Source organism: Panicum virgatum, chromosome 5K (genome assembly GCF_016808335.1).
Source record: "Panicum virgatum strain AP13 chromosome 5K, P.virgatum_v5, whole genome shotgun sequence".
Lineage (NCBI taxonomy): Eukaryota > Viridiplantae > Streptophyta > Magnoliopsida > Poales > Poaceae > Panicum > Panicum virgatum.
In genome coordinates, this window is record NC_053140.1 from 28044475 (window position 1) to 28062000 (window position 17526).

At 42.9% G+C, this 17526-nt stretch overlaps 2 long non-coding RNA genes across 2 annotated transcripts; one reads left to right on the forward strand and one right to left on the reverse strand.

The window, feature by feature from the left end:
• Positions 1–2617: 2617 nt before the first annotated feature.
• Positions 2618–3234, reverse strand: LOC120710607. The gene is made up of 2 exons (XR_005689950.1): positions 2970–3234; positions 2618–2863 (listed from the first exon to the last, which is right to left on the reverse strand). It is a non-coding gene; the product is annotated as an uncharacterized LOC120710607 (long non-coding RNA).
• A 9-nt stretch (positions 3235–3243) lies between these two features.
• On the forward strand, positions 3244–4325 carry LOC120710608. The gene is made up of 3 exons (XR_005689951.1): positions 3244–3523; positions 3753–3875; positions 3961–4325. It is a non-coding gene; the product is annotated as an uncharacterized LOC120710608 (long non-coding RNA).
• The last annotated feature ends 13201 nt before the right edge of the window (positions 4326–17526 follow it).

Consider the following 17526-nt stretch of genomic DNA (forward strand, 5'->3'; position numbering starts at 1 on the left):
AGTAGTTTTTTCGAAAGCAGTTCATGCTTCCTGGCGTATGAGTAAAAAGTAGTTTTCCGGCGTCATGGATATTACGGTTAATGTTTAAGCTAGAAGTAAAATCTAGTGTTTGGTTTGATTTTAACATAGTTTGCGGTGGATCTAGTCAAATTCTCCTGGGCTCACGCGGCCATGGGGTATTTAATACATTTTCAATTATTTGGATTTTTTTTGAGCATAGGTTGACCAGTGAATATGGCGACATGAGCGTGTCATATCTTCCCGTGTTTGATGTAAATGTTTAGATGGAGTGTAAATTGGAATCTGCGAAAGTAAAAAACTACATGTGGCCCGTTGCATCAAAAAATTTTGTGTTCCAGTTGGTAGTAAAAACTAGTGTTTAATTTGGTTTTAATGTAGTTTGTCGTGAGTCTGGTCAAAATCTCCTGGTTTGACGTGGGCCTGGACTATTAATACAGTTTTAATGTCTTCCATGTTTTTTTAGCATTGGTTGACTAGTGAAAAGGGCGCCATGAGCGTGTCATTGCTTTCTGTTTTTGATGTAAATATGCTGATGGAGTACAAACTGGAATATGTGAAAGTAAAAAGCTAGGGTATACTGTTACGTCCGTCGTGGCATCAATTGTTCCAGTCATGTGTGTACTATGGGCTGCCTTGCTTATATACTCTGAAGTATAAATTAGAGTGTGTGGAAGTAAAAAGTAGTGTTTCGATGGCTAAGCGCAGTGAAAGAAAAATAATACTCCCTCCGTATCTTAAATAGAAGACGTTTAAGACATGAGTTAGCATACCAAAGAGTGATTAATTATGGGCAATTTTTCCATGTTTGCCCATATTAAATATGGTGGTGGGTGCACCCTAGCCATAAACACACATATAGACGGATTGGTTACCGAAGCTGGTCCCGAGATCTGGGGATGCCGGTTCGAGTCCTTGGTGGCCCCAATTTATTTTTGTCATCGTGATTTTGCATGGGCGAGTGAAACGAAGTGCTACAGTAATTAATTCTTTGATGACCAACGCGTGCAATGGGTGGCCAGCACCGAACGGCAGCAGGGGCAAAGGTGTCCAAATCTCACCCGCATCTGTAGAACGACATCTTTTGCCAAAACCATGCACGTGGCCAGAACGACTTCTATTTAGGATACGGAGGGAGTACTCGGCGCTCCCGGCAAGGCGTTATGGACGTAGCCTCGACGAGTTGCATGTTATATGTTATGGCCAGAGATCTGACGAGTCCAGTTAGCCATAAAAACACGGGCTGCAAAAAAAAGTAAATATTGGTAGTATGATCCTAGAAGTAATTTTAAGATTAGTAGTATGATTGTCTCCTGCAGTTTAAGATCACAAAGCATGCGAAGTCTCTCGAGCATGCAGCGCAAGCGACATGCATGGAAATTCCATTGTATATCAATTAATGTAAAATTGTAGTGATTTCATAAGTCTATTTAAACTTGCATGCCTACAATGAATGCTTGGAAGAGCAATATACGCCATTAGTTTTTGGGAAAGCGATATCTGTGGATTGATGGCATGCATATCTAAGTGAATTAGCGCATGCAAGGAATAAAGACAGGCGACTCGGCTGGCCTCCTCTAATTAATTACTTACGGAGATAATGATGTTGACAGCTGGAACCTAACAGCCCTGCCTCCACTAATCTGGTATATGCGATAGAGGAGTAATTTTCGTATACTTTGCTCCAACTAATTACTTCCATAGATAATGAGAGTGAACAACAGAGCCTACAGTCTTGCCTCCTCCAATAATCTGCTATGCGCGAGAGAGGAGTAATTTCTTGCCTCCGCCGTAAAGATCGTTTGGACGTTGGCTTGCATGCATGTTTTGGGGAGAAAGAGAGAGATTACATCCATGATGCAAAACTGAAATGTTATTGCACGATATGCATTTATAGTATGAGAGAATTCAGAAGGAGTTAACACTTGCATGCATTGGAGAGAGAGAGAGAGAGAGAGAGAGAGAATTAAGAGGGAGTTAACACTTGCATGCACGAATATTACTTATTGAGATAACTAGTAGTGAATACCTCTCCAACTATTTTTCAATTGAAAATATGAGTATTTTATTTCAAATATCAAAAGTATATTCCAAATGTCAGGAGTATTTTTTTTATCCTTCAAATGTCAGGTCTATATTTCAACTGACTAGAGTATTCTTTTATTACCAAATGTTGGGAGTATTTTTTGTCAAATGACAAGTGTATTTTCAGTTGAGTACAGAAGTATTTTTCGAAGGCTATGAGTGTTTTGCAACTGACTATAATATTTTTCAATTGACACAACTGCTGTCAGGAGTATTTTTCAATTGACAAGGGAATTATTTTTCAGTTGACAAGAGAAATTAAGCTCGCATTAATGGTAGAGGTCCACAAAATAGACAAAAAGATGTAGACCAGTAATTTCTTGGAGTACTTTTCGAAAAAGTAATTTTCAAACGTAAAGAAGTAAATATCTTCAATGGCTTTAAGTAATTTTTAAAATTTAGGGCAGTATTTTATCAACGTCTTGACAATAATAATCTTTTGAACTACTTCACAATTGTGCGATCAAACAAGAAGTATTATCCGGTATATGCAATCACATATCTTAAAAAATCATTAGCTGATCACGCAAAATTTGATTCAACAAAGATTAAGTGATGTACAATCTGAAGCTGAACGCACTAACACATCAAATTCCCACTTTTTTGTGGAGTGAGGACAAAAATCGTGTGGATTACCCCACCGCTTGCTACCATTCAATATGAATCCCATGGTCGCGAGGAGAAAACAAAGCCAGTAACCATGGGATCGGAAAAATGATTTTTTTTCTAGAAGGGATGCTTCGGTTCTGCCCTCCAGATCCTGCAAGAAAGCTACTAGTAGTATTAATTGATTGAATTGAAGTAGACATGTCAGAATGTGAGATTGCTAACCAAGAACATGCAGTGGAGCTGTGGAGATTGCTAACCATCAGACCTAGGAGCTTGGCCATGTGCCGTCTTCCGAGCCTCTTCCCAGGAGCCATCGTAGTGCCCAACCTCAAGGGCCTGCTGGATCTGGGGTGCTCGCCTGCACAGCCATCCACGGCCATCCATTTTCACAAGGTCCACGCTGCTATCATGGACACAGAAGCAGGCGCCGAGGAAGCTGCGACCAGGCCGCCATGCGTTGGAATGGGATAAGCACGGGCTCCCTGGGAGCTCTGGTTTTAGGAGGAAAGAGAGGACAGAGAAGTTAAGAGAGGTTGTGGAGCTTTATTGGCTTATACGGAGTATTAATGCTGGTGGGTAGTAATTATCGCATCGCGATTTTACTCACCGGAGCATGACCAACGCCCCCGGGTATTCAACACCCTGTGCGGCCCCAGCGTAGGCGGCGTCAGTGGCACTGGATGCGGCCTCAGTGCGGCCAGGTCCCCAGGACAGCCCCGTAGCACCTCCTCGTCCTTGTTTGTTGGATCATGGCAGTTCCAATATAGCCGGTGGGCTTCGTCTTCTCGAGTTCCCGTGACATGGTGAACAGGTGAGGGGGCGGATTATCTCCTGTTCCAGGCTTCTTCCGTCTGTTCTATGTCGTAAGCAAAAAGTCTGAACAAATTTTCACTTCATTATTTAGCTGTTACTTCACTGCTTTCCATGAATAAAATTCCCCATTCGCTGCTGGCTATATCCCCTGTATGAACCAGTCTAGATTTGTGATGAAGTTTTTATTTAGCTGTTGATTAAACTGCTTTCCAATGATTTCTTTTTAGAACAACCAGCAGGCAGCGGCATGGGCTCAGCAGGGCGCTGGTGGCTTGAGCTCTAAGGAGGATGAGGCCACCGCGGCAGTAGGCACCACTGCACACGACGACGATGTCAACATCCACTACAATGTGAGGCAGCCCTCTTCCTTCCTCCATCTCCCCTTTTGTACTTTATCTGCTTGTATAGATGCAATCATGGTTATATCTCGTCCAGGGGCGAAGCCAGACGAGAGAGTCGCCGGGGTTGGATGGCCTAAACACTGGGGTCGGCCACATGGTTAAACAGTGCTAAATAGTAATCTTCCATTGATTTGATCAAATTCCGTCGGGGTCCGGCGACCCCGACAGCTACACGCAGCTCCGCCCCTGATCTCGTCGTCTTGTGTGTGTGTTTATGGCTGGCTCCTAAATGTAGACTGAAGACGGATCATTGTTCTAGCAAATCTTTTTTTTTTGAAAGAAAATTGTTCTAGCAAATCTCAGTCGGCTACATAGAGTAACAAAAATTGAGGCTTCAGTTTTAATAGAGAGCAGAGGGGATAGAGATGCTAGACATTCTTACTACATTGTAATAATTAACCTTGCTTTTCAGCTCTACCTGAAACATCAAATGAATGTGACAGGAGTTGGTAGTATGTTCACCGTATTTTGTCAGACTCCATATGCAAAAATAATTATGTGGTTACTAACTATTCCCATTCGTGTTGGTCATCTATGATTTATTTTAGAAATTGACAAGTTATGGCTATCCGTGCATGTGGCATTGTGTGGGTTGTGTTCTTATATTATATTTGTTTCGATGCATGAGATAAGCAGAATGCAGGATCTTTATAATTGCATGGTATTTTTTTATTTTCAGAAGTTGGGAGACGCTAGGTGGCAGCCTGTAAGCATCAAGCTGATTCAAATGTTGACATGGATGATGATTTTGAATTTATTTTGGACTCACACTACTGGAAAAACGCACATTCGTCCGCGGCCGTTAGTACCGGTCACGGCTTTGACCGGTACTAACGTGCAAATTTAGTACCGGGCCAAAGGAACAGTGGCCCTGGGAGCCTATTAGTACCGGCTGGTGGCTCCAGCCGGTACTAAAGTCCGCCACCGACAGGCTCTGACATCCGCCATCGACAGTTAGTGACAGTTTAGTACCAGCTGGAACCACCAGCCGGTACTAAACTACCGTGAGGAAATTTAGTACCGGTTGGTGGCTCCAGCCAGTACTAAATCTGGCGCGTTAGTACCGGCTGGAGCCACCAGCCGGTACTAATGTGCCCACTATAAATTGGGACCCTTCTTCCTCTCCGAGCCCGAGCCAGTGCCATTTCACCAGAGAAGCTCGAGCTCGGGGTTGTTCTTCCCTTAGAGAGTTGCCGCCATGCATTTGTTCTAGTTTTAGTGAGTGTTCTAGTTATCCAAATACGCCAAAGGTTTGCAACTTCATCATCTCTTCATTGATAGTCTTTATTCTTCGTTTTATGCTCTATAGTTAGAGAAATTTGTGACTTTTAGAAATAGTGAGGATGAGTATGATTTCTTTGATTTATACAATGATTTGAGATATATATAGAACCGATGACTTGAATGTGGGACGTCGTTAATCTCGATCCAATAGTGATGACACTACCTTTCGGGGAAACACTATACGCTATATGGACGTCGCGAATCGGTTGGTCGCATCACCAGCACTTCCGATTGATACGAAGACATCATTTGACGCAGTCAGCGTGGCCGTTGTTGCACTGAGAGCATATCAACGAGCACACTGCCTGTGCCTAGTGCTGTGTTCCTATTAATCGGAAATGTTGGTGCTGCGACTGGCCGATTGGTGACATCCTTATACCGCACCGTGTCCCCCCGAAAGGCATTGTCATCACCGCAGGGTCGAGATTACCGGCATATACATTTTCCGAAATAAAGTTTTTTTTCTTCTAGATGGTTTCTGGATATGGAAAAGAGTGTTCTCCTGGAACTGAAGGGTGTCAAAATAATTAGGAGTCTATCATTCTCTCTTGTTTGATGGTATTTATTATTTGTTTCATGATCTGTAGTTTGAAATATTTGTGATTTTTAGAAATATATAGAATGAGCACGATTTCTTTGATTTATGCATGGATTTGAGATGTATAGAATTCATTACTTGAATTTGGAGAAGGTGTATTAGATAGTTTCAATGTGGATAATTTATAGGGATTTTTTTTTAATTTTTTTCAAGTGGAATGGTTAATTAGTTTGGTATTTGTTATGTATTTAGTTGCATTATTTTGGCACTCAAATGATGTATTTATTCGGGTTCATATGGAAACCATCGAAAAGTTTAAAAAATATATGTTTCGGATCATGAATATGTCGTTAACCTTGATCCTGTAGTGAAAACACTGCTATTCGGGGCTAGCATCGATATCCACGATACGGTGCGGTATATATGAGGGCGCGATAAAGGAGTACGGTCTTGGTCTCAATTAGGGCGCGATAAAGGAGTACGGTCTTGGTCTCAATTATGAAATCCACACCTTTTGAGCCAGTTAAGAATGAAATTATCCGGACCAAGGCCGTACTCCTTCATCTGGTCCTATTGTACCGCACTGTGTCGTGGATGTCAATAGTAGCCCCGAATGTCAGTGTTATCACTGCAGGGTCAAGGTCGACGACATAGACATGTTTCGAAACAAATATTTTTTCTTCTCGATGGTTTTAGAGAAAGTGAGCCTGAAACAAAGCCGCGAACATTGATTGCGCATCCCTTATGGCGTGGAATGACGTGTTCGCGTTGAACTGAAGAGTGTCAAAATAATTATATTTTATAATTTATGTTTTCATTTTAATTCTAATAATTTGTTCAGATTTTTTTCAATTTTTTTCCAGTGGCATGGTTAATTAGTTTGGTATTTGTTATGCATTTAGTTGCATTATTTTGTCACTCTAATGATGTATTTATTGGGGCTCATATTGAAACCATCGAGAAGTTTAAAAAATATATGTTTCGAATCATGAATATGTCGTTAACCTTGATCCTTCAGTGAAAACTCTGGTATTTGGGGCTAGCATCGATATCCACGATGCGGTGCGGTATATATGAGGACACGATGAAGGAGTATGGTCTTGGTCCCAATAATGAAATCCTTCATCGGGTCCTATTGTACTGCACTGTGTCATGGATGACAATACTAGCCCTGAATGTCAGTGTCATCACCACAGGGTCAAGGTTAACGACATAGACATGTTTCGAAACAAACATTTTTTCTTCTCGATGGTTTTAGAGAAAGTGAGCCTAAAACAAAGCCACGAACATTGATTACGCATCCCTTATGGCGTGGAACGACGTGTTCGCGTTGAACTGAAGAGTGTTAAAATAATTATGGTTTACAATTTATGTTTTCATTTTAATTCTAATAATTTGTTCAGATCTTTATATTTATTTGATTAGTTTATTGAAATTAGTTTTGTTTCTTAATGAGACATATAATTGACGTGTTATTAATATTACTTATTAGAAATGCCTTTGCAACATGATGCCTTTGAGCGCCGAGCTGCAGCTCAGGCGGTGGTACGCAATCAATTGGAGTGCACCGGTCATTCGCTTGAGTTCCACCCTGCAGAGCGTGTTGGTCTTGTTAGCGGTCGTATTTGTCGTTTGATTAAGAAAGCTTTTTATATATTCTTCCTTGGCAAAGAAAGCCATAAATTTTGTCGTGAATATAATGTCAAGTTGCATGGTACTGATGATGATCGTGAGTTGATGGCTCTATATAATGCAAGATGTGAAGAGTCGGGGCGGGTGGAATATGACCGTTCCGTGTCAAGACTTCGCGAGGCAGTTCACGAAGCATTGGTCCAAAGATCTCATGATGAGTAGTTTGTATTAGGTAGCTAGCATGTAGTGTAATGTACATATTAATTTGGACTTCTATTTATCATGTTCTTGTTATCACCATAAATTAACAGGCAGGGTTAATTTATGGGCCGAAAGCAAGTTGGGCTTAAAGCAAAAGATTAAGAAGGCTTGTAAATCGGCTCCTGCGTGAGCATTTGGGCTACATGGGCCATGTATCTTTAGATTTAGTTCAAGATTAGAGATAGAGTCCGATTGGGACAAGATAGGATTAGATTGTTTCCCAAGTCTCCGGACTATAAATATGTACTCTATGTTATTCATGAAAAGAAGAACGTCATCACGTCTCGCAATCAACAATTCTCGGCGCATCGCCACCCCTAATTCTAGGGTTTCATCCAAGTAAGCGTCATGCTGCCCTGATCGCTTCTTGCGATCAGGGCAGCGTTGTTCTTGCGATCAAGGGTCACCAGTGGGTCTTAGCTGCTATAGATTATTTTACAAAGTGGGTAGAGGCAGTGCCAATGAGGTCAGTAGCGTCAAGAGATGTGATCAACTTTGTCAAAAAGCACATCATTCACAGATTTGGGATCCCTCAGACCATTACGACCGATGGAGGATCGGTCTTTATATCAGAGGAATTCAGGATGTTTGCCGATGACATGGGGATTAAGCTGATCAGATCATCTCCATATTATGCCCAGGCTAATGGACAAGCTGAAGCATCCAACTAGAGCCTCATCAAGCTCATAAAGAGGAAGATTGATGAATATCCTAGGCGCTGGCATGAAGTTTTGTCAGAGGCTTTGTGGGCATATCATATTTCATGTCATGGATCCACCAAGACATCACCGTACCATTTAGTCTACGGCCAAGACGCTGTGCTACCATGGAAATTACGGCTGGATCAAGGCGTGTCGAGTTCCAGAACGATCTGACAACTGAACAATATGCAGTCTTGATGAATGACAATATGGAGGACGTGACAGAGCTAAGACTTTGGTCATTAGACAAGATAAAGGAGAACAAGGCTAAAGTTGCTCGTGCGTACAACAAGAAAGTCAAGCCAAAGAATTTCTAGGTTGGAGACTTGGTTTGGGAGGCAGTATTGCCATTGGGAACTAAAGATAGAAAATATGGCAAGTGGTCTCCAGCTTGGCACGGACCGTACAAGGTTGATCAGGTTTTGCCTGGAAATGCCTACATGCTTGAAGAGTTGGATGGTGTCAAGTTTCCCGTGGCGGTTAATGGCCAACAGCTCAAGAAATATTTTCCGAGCATGTGGGAAGGCGAGTGACAAGAGCCGATGAGATCCATCTAGTAGTGTAATAGGCCAACACGTTGAGTTGGCCAGTAAAAAAAATCATGAAAGGCCAACACGTTGAGTTGGCCGGTAAAAAAAAATCATGAAAGGCCAACACGCTGAGTTGGCCGGTAAAAAAAAATCATGAAAGGCCAACACGCTGAGTTGGCCGGTAAAAAAAAATCATGAAAGGCCAACACATTGAGTTGGCTGGTAAAAAAAATCATGAAAGGCCAACACGTTGAGTTGGCCGGTAAAAAAAATCATGAAAAGGCCAACACGTTGAGTTGGCCGGTAAAAAAAATCATGAAAGGCCAACACGTTGAGTTGGCCGGTAAAAAAAAAAGAGATAGGCCAACACGTTGAGTTGGCCAAGAGAAAAAAAATGATGAGAGGCTAACACGTTGAGTTGGCTAGTAAAAATACATATGAGAAGCAAGATAGCCGATGTGTAACCATCGACTTAAGGTGTTTTAAATGAGTACAAGTTTCAGGTTTAACAGGCAACATCAAATGTTTTCTGAATAGTTTTACTAGTTCAGGAATCCTTCTATGGCATGGATGGCATTTGTACGTACAGCATCAGCTCTCGCAATTATTTCTTCATCGTCCTTGTCATTGCCTGATATTATTTGTCGACTCAAGGTGCTTATCTCTGCAAACTCTGCCTATATTTGTTCAGTCATTTCTTGGGCTTCCTGCTTGGAGTTTGCGATCGAAGATTTCTCCTCTTGGATTAGACTTTGGGTATTGCAGACTTTTTCTTCAAGTTCTATCAGTTCCTTTTCCAAGAGGTTGAGTCGTCTTGTGCTCTCGGAGATATTAGCTTTAGCATCCAGAGTTGCCTTCTTTTTGTTGAGTAGTTTACACTTCTGAGCGATGTCGGCTTTCAGAGGGATTTGAGAATGACGCAGTTCTATCCTCTGTTGTGTTGCTTTCACCTCTGCCCGAAAGAAAGGAAGATGGCCGGCTGGCCAAAGTTTGACTCGAAGTGATTCTGGAAGCTGGGATTCTATCTGCTCGAGAATTTCTTTTAACTTGCTGGAATCATCAACCAGAGCAGTGAGTGGAGCAGATAGTAGATCCTTGATGAGATGAAGCTGATTTGCCAAAATAGCTGATTGCTGCGAAGATGGTGTTTTTACTCCAGGGGCAGTCAGACCCATTGATGCCGGGTCAAAGGAAAGCAAATTTGAAATATCAAAGCCCTGTGGACATATCTGAAATTAGAGCAAGGTGCATTTATGAAGCTATCGGCTGGTTCAAAATTGGTTCTCATAAAAGTTACCTGTTCTGAACAAGAAGTGATGATCGGCTCTAGTGTAGCCGATCCGGTTGGATTGGAGGTGACAACAGGGGCTTCGATTATGTCACCTGTTCGTCATGCACATCCGTCAGAGCATTTAAAGTTTCAGTTACTCCAGTATCAACTTCATGAACGATGACTCCGTGTTGTGCTGGGCTACTGGTTTCGAGGATGTCTTCAGTTGCGTCCTGGAAATAAAATTATAGTCAACCAGAGTACATGTGTGTGCAATAAAGAAGAAGTTTTAGAAAGATGAGTTACATGGTTGGTGTTGGACTCTGATGGACTCGGGGAAGCTGGTGCTGGTTTCTTGATGACTCGCCTAGTGATTATCTTCCTTTTCTTGGTTAAGACTCGGGGGGCAACAATTGCAGAAGCTTGTCTTCATTTGGAAGCCGACTGAAGTAAGTCCGGCTGAATAGTCATTATCACTTTCTTCATTGATGGTGATCCTTTGCAGAAGAGAACATTAGGGACAGTTGGAAGAAAGTGGAATGGCTCCCTGTTGCTGGTCATGGGTTCTGGACCATCCTGTTGCTGCTAACAGGGTGAGCAAGATTAGTCGAGTAAAGGAATGGAGGATTTAGAAAGGATGAATGCATAAATTCAGTACCTCTTCCTCGGGGATTACATATTCTAGATCAATTTGCTGTAGTCGAGGACCTAGAGCTTTTCTGAAAACATGGGTTTTCCACATTCCCCACCATGTGCTAAAATCGATTGATGAAGGATCAAAGGACAGATCGGCTGGTATTGGAATATGGAGATCATCGAACATGCTGTAGCATCTTGAACTGGTGAGTCCATCAGGCAGATCGGCTCTACTCTCCACTAAGTGGTGAATATGGAAGTGGGGAGGGACCTGTCCTAGGCCAAATTGTCGAGCTGCTATGACTGGTTGGTAAGTTTCGTAACCTGGCTTGATAATTCTATTAGAGGTGCTGTTGCCAACAGGAAGGAAGCCAGGTCGGATCATTGAAGAGTATAGATGCCGAGTGTTGTCGTCATCGGCAAAACTATCCAGTCTAAAGGTAGTTGGATTCTCAAAGGATTCAGATTCAGTGAATGGGAAAAGGAGAGGATTGTCTAGTCCTTTGTAGAAGACTCTGAACCATTTTGCTGCATCTGTTGGGTTCAGTTTGCTACCAGGAAGACTAAATAAAGCTTGGCCGTAACTAATACATCTAATTGGTTTGCCACTCTCATCAGGAAAAGAGTTCTTGGTCAGGCCTTGGAAGTTTGGGATATGGTGCTGAAAGTACAGTTGTGCCCACAACTGAATAAACCACCAAGGGCCTCCAGTTCTCAGTTTCTTTTGGTTAAGCAAGTTAGATGTCATCAAATGGAGATATCTGTAGGTTTCTCCAAGGAAAAGTTTACCTAGGCCAGTGCGGTTGCCATGGGCCAAATGATAGGCCAAGGGAAGATAGTTTTTAGTTGGAGCTAAAGAAGGACCATAGAAGATGAAGTGCTCTAGCCAAAGATTTAAGAAGGCTATGTGTTCCTTTTCAGTCACTGGACCTTTTGTTTTCATATGCTGGTTCATGTAAGTGCCCCAGTTTGTGCAGTTTGCCTTGGAAGAAAGTTTAAAGGGGACTTCTGCCATTTTGTGGGCAGCTGGATTAGGAGATCCAATATCTAGGCCAGTGATCATGGTGACATCTAGCAGAGTAGGGGTCATGGGTCCATGACCAAAGAAGAAACAGTTCAGAGCATCAGACCAAAAATAGCCGATGGTTTTCAGAAGATTTTCATCTTTGTCAAGGGGTGATAATGATAAGTTAAGCGCATCGGCTATGTTTAATTCTTGCCACAAGGGCATGCAAGCTTTTGCTACTCTGCTGTACCATGTAGTCCAGCTCTCAGGGGGGTTAAGCCAGGCTCTTAAGCAGTCGGCCCAGAGGTTCAAATCGATGTTTTGACTCACGAAAGGAATCATATTTGCTTCACAAGAGATTAAATCTGTGGGATTTTCATAAGTTCGTGGGCCAAGACAGAAAGATTTTGGGTTGGAAGGTTGTGGCAGAAGAATGTCTGACACCTGAAGTTCAGAAATTCAGAAGTATGCATATGGTGTCAGGTTTCAGAGTTTAATGTTCAGAAGCTTAATAAGCTGAAGAATACCAAAAGAATTAGGCTGAGTGTTACCTTCAGGCCACAAATTGCCGCATCATCGATTGCAGAATTTGTCATCTGAGCTGCAGAATCCGCCATGGTTCAGATCTGTTGGTTTAGGGTTTAATTGCTATGGGTTCTGATTCGAATTCCAGATGCTTGGAGAAGTTCTTGCTCGAATTTGTAGAGCTGGGTTTTCGAATTACGCTCGGATTTGAGAGCGTGTTTCGAGTTCGGTTCAAGGTGGAAGTGATACTCTACTCTTATGCGGGTTGCTTCTAGTTTGAATTTCGTCGGCTCTTGGATATTTATAGAAGCCTGATGCGTTGCCATCGGCTTTTTGGAAAGTAAATCATACACACAAAATTGAGGGAAATTGATTTCATTAAAAGGAAAGGTTTTTACAGAGGAAAGCCGATTTTACAAAGGAATTAATCCTTCGGCTTTTCAATCCTACTCCTACAGTACTACTTCTACTGCTCGTAGGTACCTAGTACCTACAATGTTTGGGGCTTCGGGTCGGCGCATCTCTGCCGTCGTCGCTGTCGTCGTCGCTGCCGAAGGCGCTGCTGCCACCTTCGGACCCGAATCTGCTGCTCCGACCGCCGCTGCCGCTGTTCTCTTCTTCACTGTCCTCCCCGGAGGACCCGAGGAACCGGAATGGCTTTCCGCCCATCGGCTCGTCATCATCGGAGGAGGAGTCGATCTCCTCTTCCGAGGAGGAGTCGACTCCCTCCAAGGAGTCTTCTTCGTCGCTCTCCAACTCCTCCTGGAACAGGAGTTGGAGGTCTTCTCCCTCGGTTTCGGGCTCGTCCTCCTTGGAGACGACCCCGAAGTCGAACTCCTCTGCATCCCAATGCAGAGGAGCCAGCGCCTCGTACGCTGCTGTTGGGTTCCACTCGGGAGTTGGCTCTCGGCTCTCTGGGATGGAATTGATGGAAGAAGCAGAGAGGGAAGAAGAAGAAGGAGAAGAGGAGGAGGAAGAATCTCCGAAGGAGTTGGAGCCGGAGGAGGAAGAAATTGCCATGGCTGTTGGAGGATCGGGGTTTTTTCTGTGCTACTTGGCTTGGGAGGAAGAAGTGTTTGCCGTGAAGAAGAGCCGATTCGGGGTGAGATTAAATAGTAAAAGGGTGGAAGATGGATCGGCAGTTTCACATTCTACGAGGAGCCAGTTGCAGAGACGTTGCGTCTTCCTTGGTGGTTGCAGTGTGTTTTAATGAACATTAACGGGAAGATGAAGCAACAGAGTGGTTTTGGAATTATCATTGCCAAAACCAGGGGGGCATGTGTTATCGCCATAAATTAACAGGAAGCAAGTTGGGCTTAAAGCAAAAGATTAAGAAGGATTGTAAATCGGCTCCTGCGTGAGCATTTGGGCCACATGGGCCATGTATCTTTAGATTTAATTCAAGATTAGAGATAGAGTCCGATCGGGACAAGATAGGATTAGATTGTTTCCCAAGTCTCCGGACTATAAATATGTACCCTATGTTATTCATGAAAAGAAGAACGTCATCACATCTCGCAATCAACAATTCTCGGCGCATCGCCACCCCTAATTCTAGTGTTTCATCCAAGTAAGCGCCATGCTGCCCTGATCGCTTCTTGCGATCAGGGCAGCATTGTTCTTGCTTTTACCTTGGTATTACTCGTACTAAAGCATTTTTTATGGCGAGTAATGCTAGTTATCCTGATGTTCGTAGCATGGCTTTTAGTAGATCTATTGTGCTTTGTTATTTATCATCTACGAATATCATGTTGTTTCCGTGCAGTCACATTTCAATCTTATGCTAATTCTTGTTGCGTAGAATTAGTTGCACGGAGTCAACACCCTGCTTCTTTTCCATCTAGTAGATTTAATCTGTTATGGTTTTCTCTTATTCTTGAGAGTTGGCGTAATATCTACTAGGTTAGGCCTTGCAAACGGATTGGATGATCCGGTGACGTGTTAGATGCTTTGCTTTAGTCTTAACAGGGAATTGTTCCGGGAATCGGCTTTTGCTAGTTCTTAGGCCTCTATTTTTTGTTATGGTTTAGTTATCTGTTACGTTCATTAGGCCCAATTACGTGTAGGATGTTCCGATCTAGCAGTGAAGCTTTTGCCATCGTGGATTAGATTAGTTAGATTTAATTAAAGCAGCTTTACAGTTATTTGCTTTATTTATCAATATCCGGATAGATGCAGATCCAAGCTGACACTGGGACTCGATCGGCTATTTAAAGCCGATGCAAGAGTCGTCCCAAGGAGCCGACCACGGCTCGGACTTATTTTTCCACGTGTTTGTGTATGCAGGCAAATGGTTGCAAGCACGTTCGCACCTTCTTGATCGGGTATAGGTCAGGTGGCACGCCCGACTTTCTCCGGAATCCCCGGGCGCGTGACGGAATTGCGGGCCGTCGATGAGGGAGTAGTGCCTGCCAGCGCCCCGGCGACCTCCTGGTTCTTTGTGTTGCTTGTCGCTGCTCGCCGGTGGGTTTCGACTGACAACAGTTCTATAATTTAAGCATGTAGTGTAATGTATCTATTAATTTGGACTTCTATTAATTTTGTATTTCAATGTTAAATTCACAAAAATGGCTTTTGTATTTCATTATGTTATGTGCCAATTTAAATGATATGAATACAAGTAAAATAATGTTGTTACTTAATTCAAAATTGTAGATCGATGGACCGACAATGGATGTACGGCGACCGGTGCACCATGGCATGGATTAATGGTCTAAAGTCTTTTCTCGATGTGGAGGAGGCCCACAAGTCATCGAAAGGTTTTATGTGTTGTCCGTGCCGCGTTTGCCAAAATAAAAAGGAATACTCTAAGAGGAGCACTCTACACGCCCACATTTATGAAAAGGGTTTCATGTATAACTATACTCTTTGGACCAAGCACGGTGAACCTGGAGTTGTGATGCAAGATGGTGAAGAAGATGATGATCATAATATTGTAGACTGGGCTCATCTATATGAAGCGGGAGCCTTTGAAGATGAACCCATGGACGATGCTGAAGAAATGGACGAGGCTGGAGAAAATGCAGCAGAAGACCAACCACCAGATGAATTAGGTCAGGTTCTAGTGGATTCACAAAGAGACTGTGAAACTTTAAAGGAGTCAAAGAAGTTTGAGAAGATGTTGGAGGATCACAAAAAAATATTGTATCCAGATTACAACAGGGGCTTAAAAAGTTGGGTACCACACTTGAAATGCTGCAGTGGAAGGCATCTAATGGTGTCACCGATAAGGGATTTGAGGAGCTACATGGAATCGTAAAGAACATGCTTCCAGAGGGAAATGAACTGCCCTTTACAACATACAAAGCAAAGAACGTTGTTTTCCTTCTTGGATTGGAGGTACAAAAAATTCACGCATGTCCTAATGATTGTATTCTCTACCGAGGCGAAGAATATGAGAAACTGGATGCTTGTCCTGTCTGTGATACAAAACGGTACAAGATCAGGCAAAATGATCCTGGTGAGGTCGACGGGGAGCCCGTCAAGAAAAAAGTTCCCGCTAAGGTGATGTGGTATTCCCAGTAATACCACGTTTGAAGCGCTTTTTCAGAAATAAATCCAATGCTAAATTGATGCGGTGGCACAAAGAAGAGCGTAAGCAAGATCAGATGCTAAGACACCCTGCGGATGGGTCCCAGTGGAGAAATGTGGATAGAGATTTCCCAGATTTTGATAATGACCCAAGGAACATAAGGTTCGGTTTAAGTATGGACGGAATGAATCCATTCGGCGAGTGGGGCAGCAGTCACAGTACATGGCCTGTGACCCTCTGTATGTTCAATCTTCCTTCTTGGCTATGCATGAAGCGGAAGTACATGATGATGCCGGTGATTATCCAAGGCCCAAAACAACCGGGCAATGATATTGACGTGTACCTAAGACCGTTGGTTGATGAACTTTTGCTGCTGTGGAAGGAGGAAGGTGTACGTGTTTGGGACGAGTACAAACAGGAGAATTTTGACCTGCGAGCATTGCTTTTTGTTACCATCAACGATTGGCCTGCACTTAGCAATCTGTCTGGACAGTCGAATAAGGGATACCAGGCATACACTCATTGTCTAGAACAAACCGATAGCTTGTATCTAAAAATTGTAGGAAGGTTGTGTACATGGGTCATCGTCGATTCCTTCCCCTCAACCACCCCTTAAGAAGAAAAGGAAAACATTTTAAAGGGGAACCAGAAACTCGTGCTAAGCCTATATTCCGAAATGGGAAGCGTGTTTTCTCGATGGTGAAGGATGTCCATGTCGTGTTTGGAAAGGGCCGTGGAAGCAAACAAGTTCCGAATGATGAAAACGGCCATGCCTCAATGTGGAAGAAGAAGTCCATACTATGGGAACTCCCATATTGGGATGTCCTGGAGGTCTGCAATGCAATCGATGTGATGCACTTGATGAAGAATCTTTGCATGAACCTGCTAGGATTCCTTGGTACGTATGGGCAGTCAAAAGATACACTAGAAGCAAGACGTGATTTGAAAGAAACAAAACAACGAGAAGACCTATGTCCTGAGAAGAGAGAAAATGGACAGCACTACTTACGTCCTGCTAGCTACACTCTCAGCAAAGAGGAGAAGGAAAGCATGTTTGATTGCTTGAACAGTATGAAGGTACCGTCCGGTTACTCCTCGAATATGCAGGGAAGAATTAATATGAAAGAGAAAAAGTTCACAAACCTAAAGTCTCATGATTGCCATGTTTTGATGACCCAATTGCTTCCAGTCACGTTGAGGGGTATTCTACCAGAAAATATAAGATTAGCAGTGGTGAAGCTATGTGCCTTTCTTAATGAAATTTCGCAGAAGGCAATTGATCCAAATAAGCTCACAAGGCTATAGAATGATGTGGTCCAATGTCTTGTCAGTTTTGAGATGGTCTTTCCACCTTCGTTCTTTAATATTATGACCCACCTCCTGGTTCATATTGTGAAAGAGATAAACATTTTAGGCCCTGTATTCCTACACAATATGTTCCCTTTCGAGAGATACATGGCAGTCTTAAAGAAGTATGTTCGGAATCGTTCTTGGCCAGAAGGATGTATCGCCAAGGGCTATGGAATAGAGGAGGTCATTGAGTTTTGTGTTGATTTCATTGATGAACTTAGTCTGATTGGGGTCCCCATGTCACGCTATGATGGGCGATTGGAAGGAAAGGGCACACTAGGTAAGAAATCTAATATGCACATCCCTGAAAGTGAAATCCGCAAAGCAAATTTCAC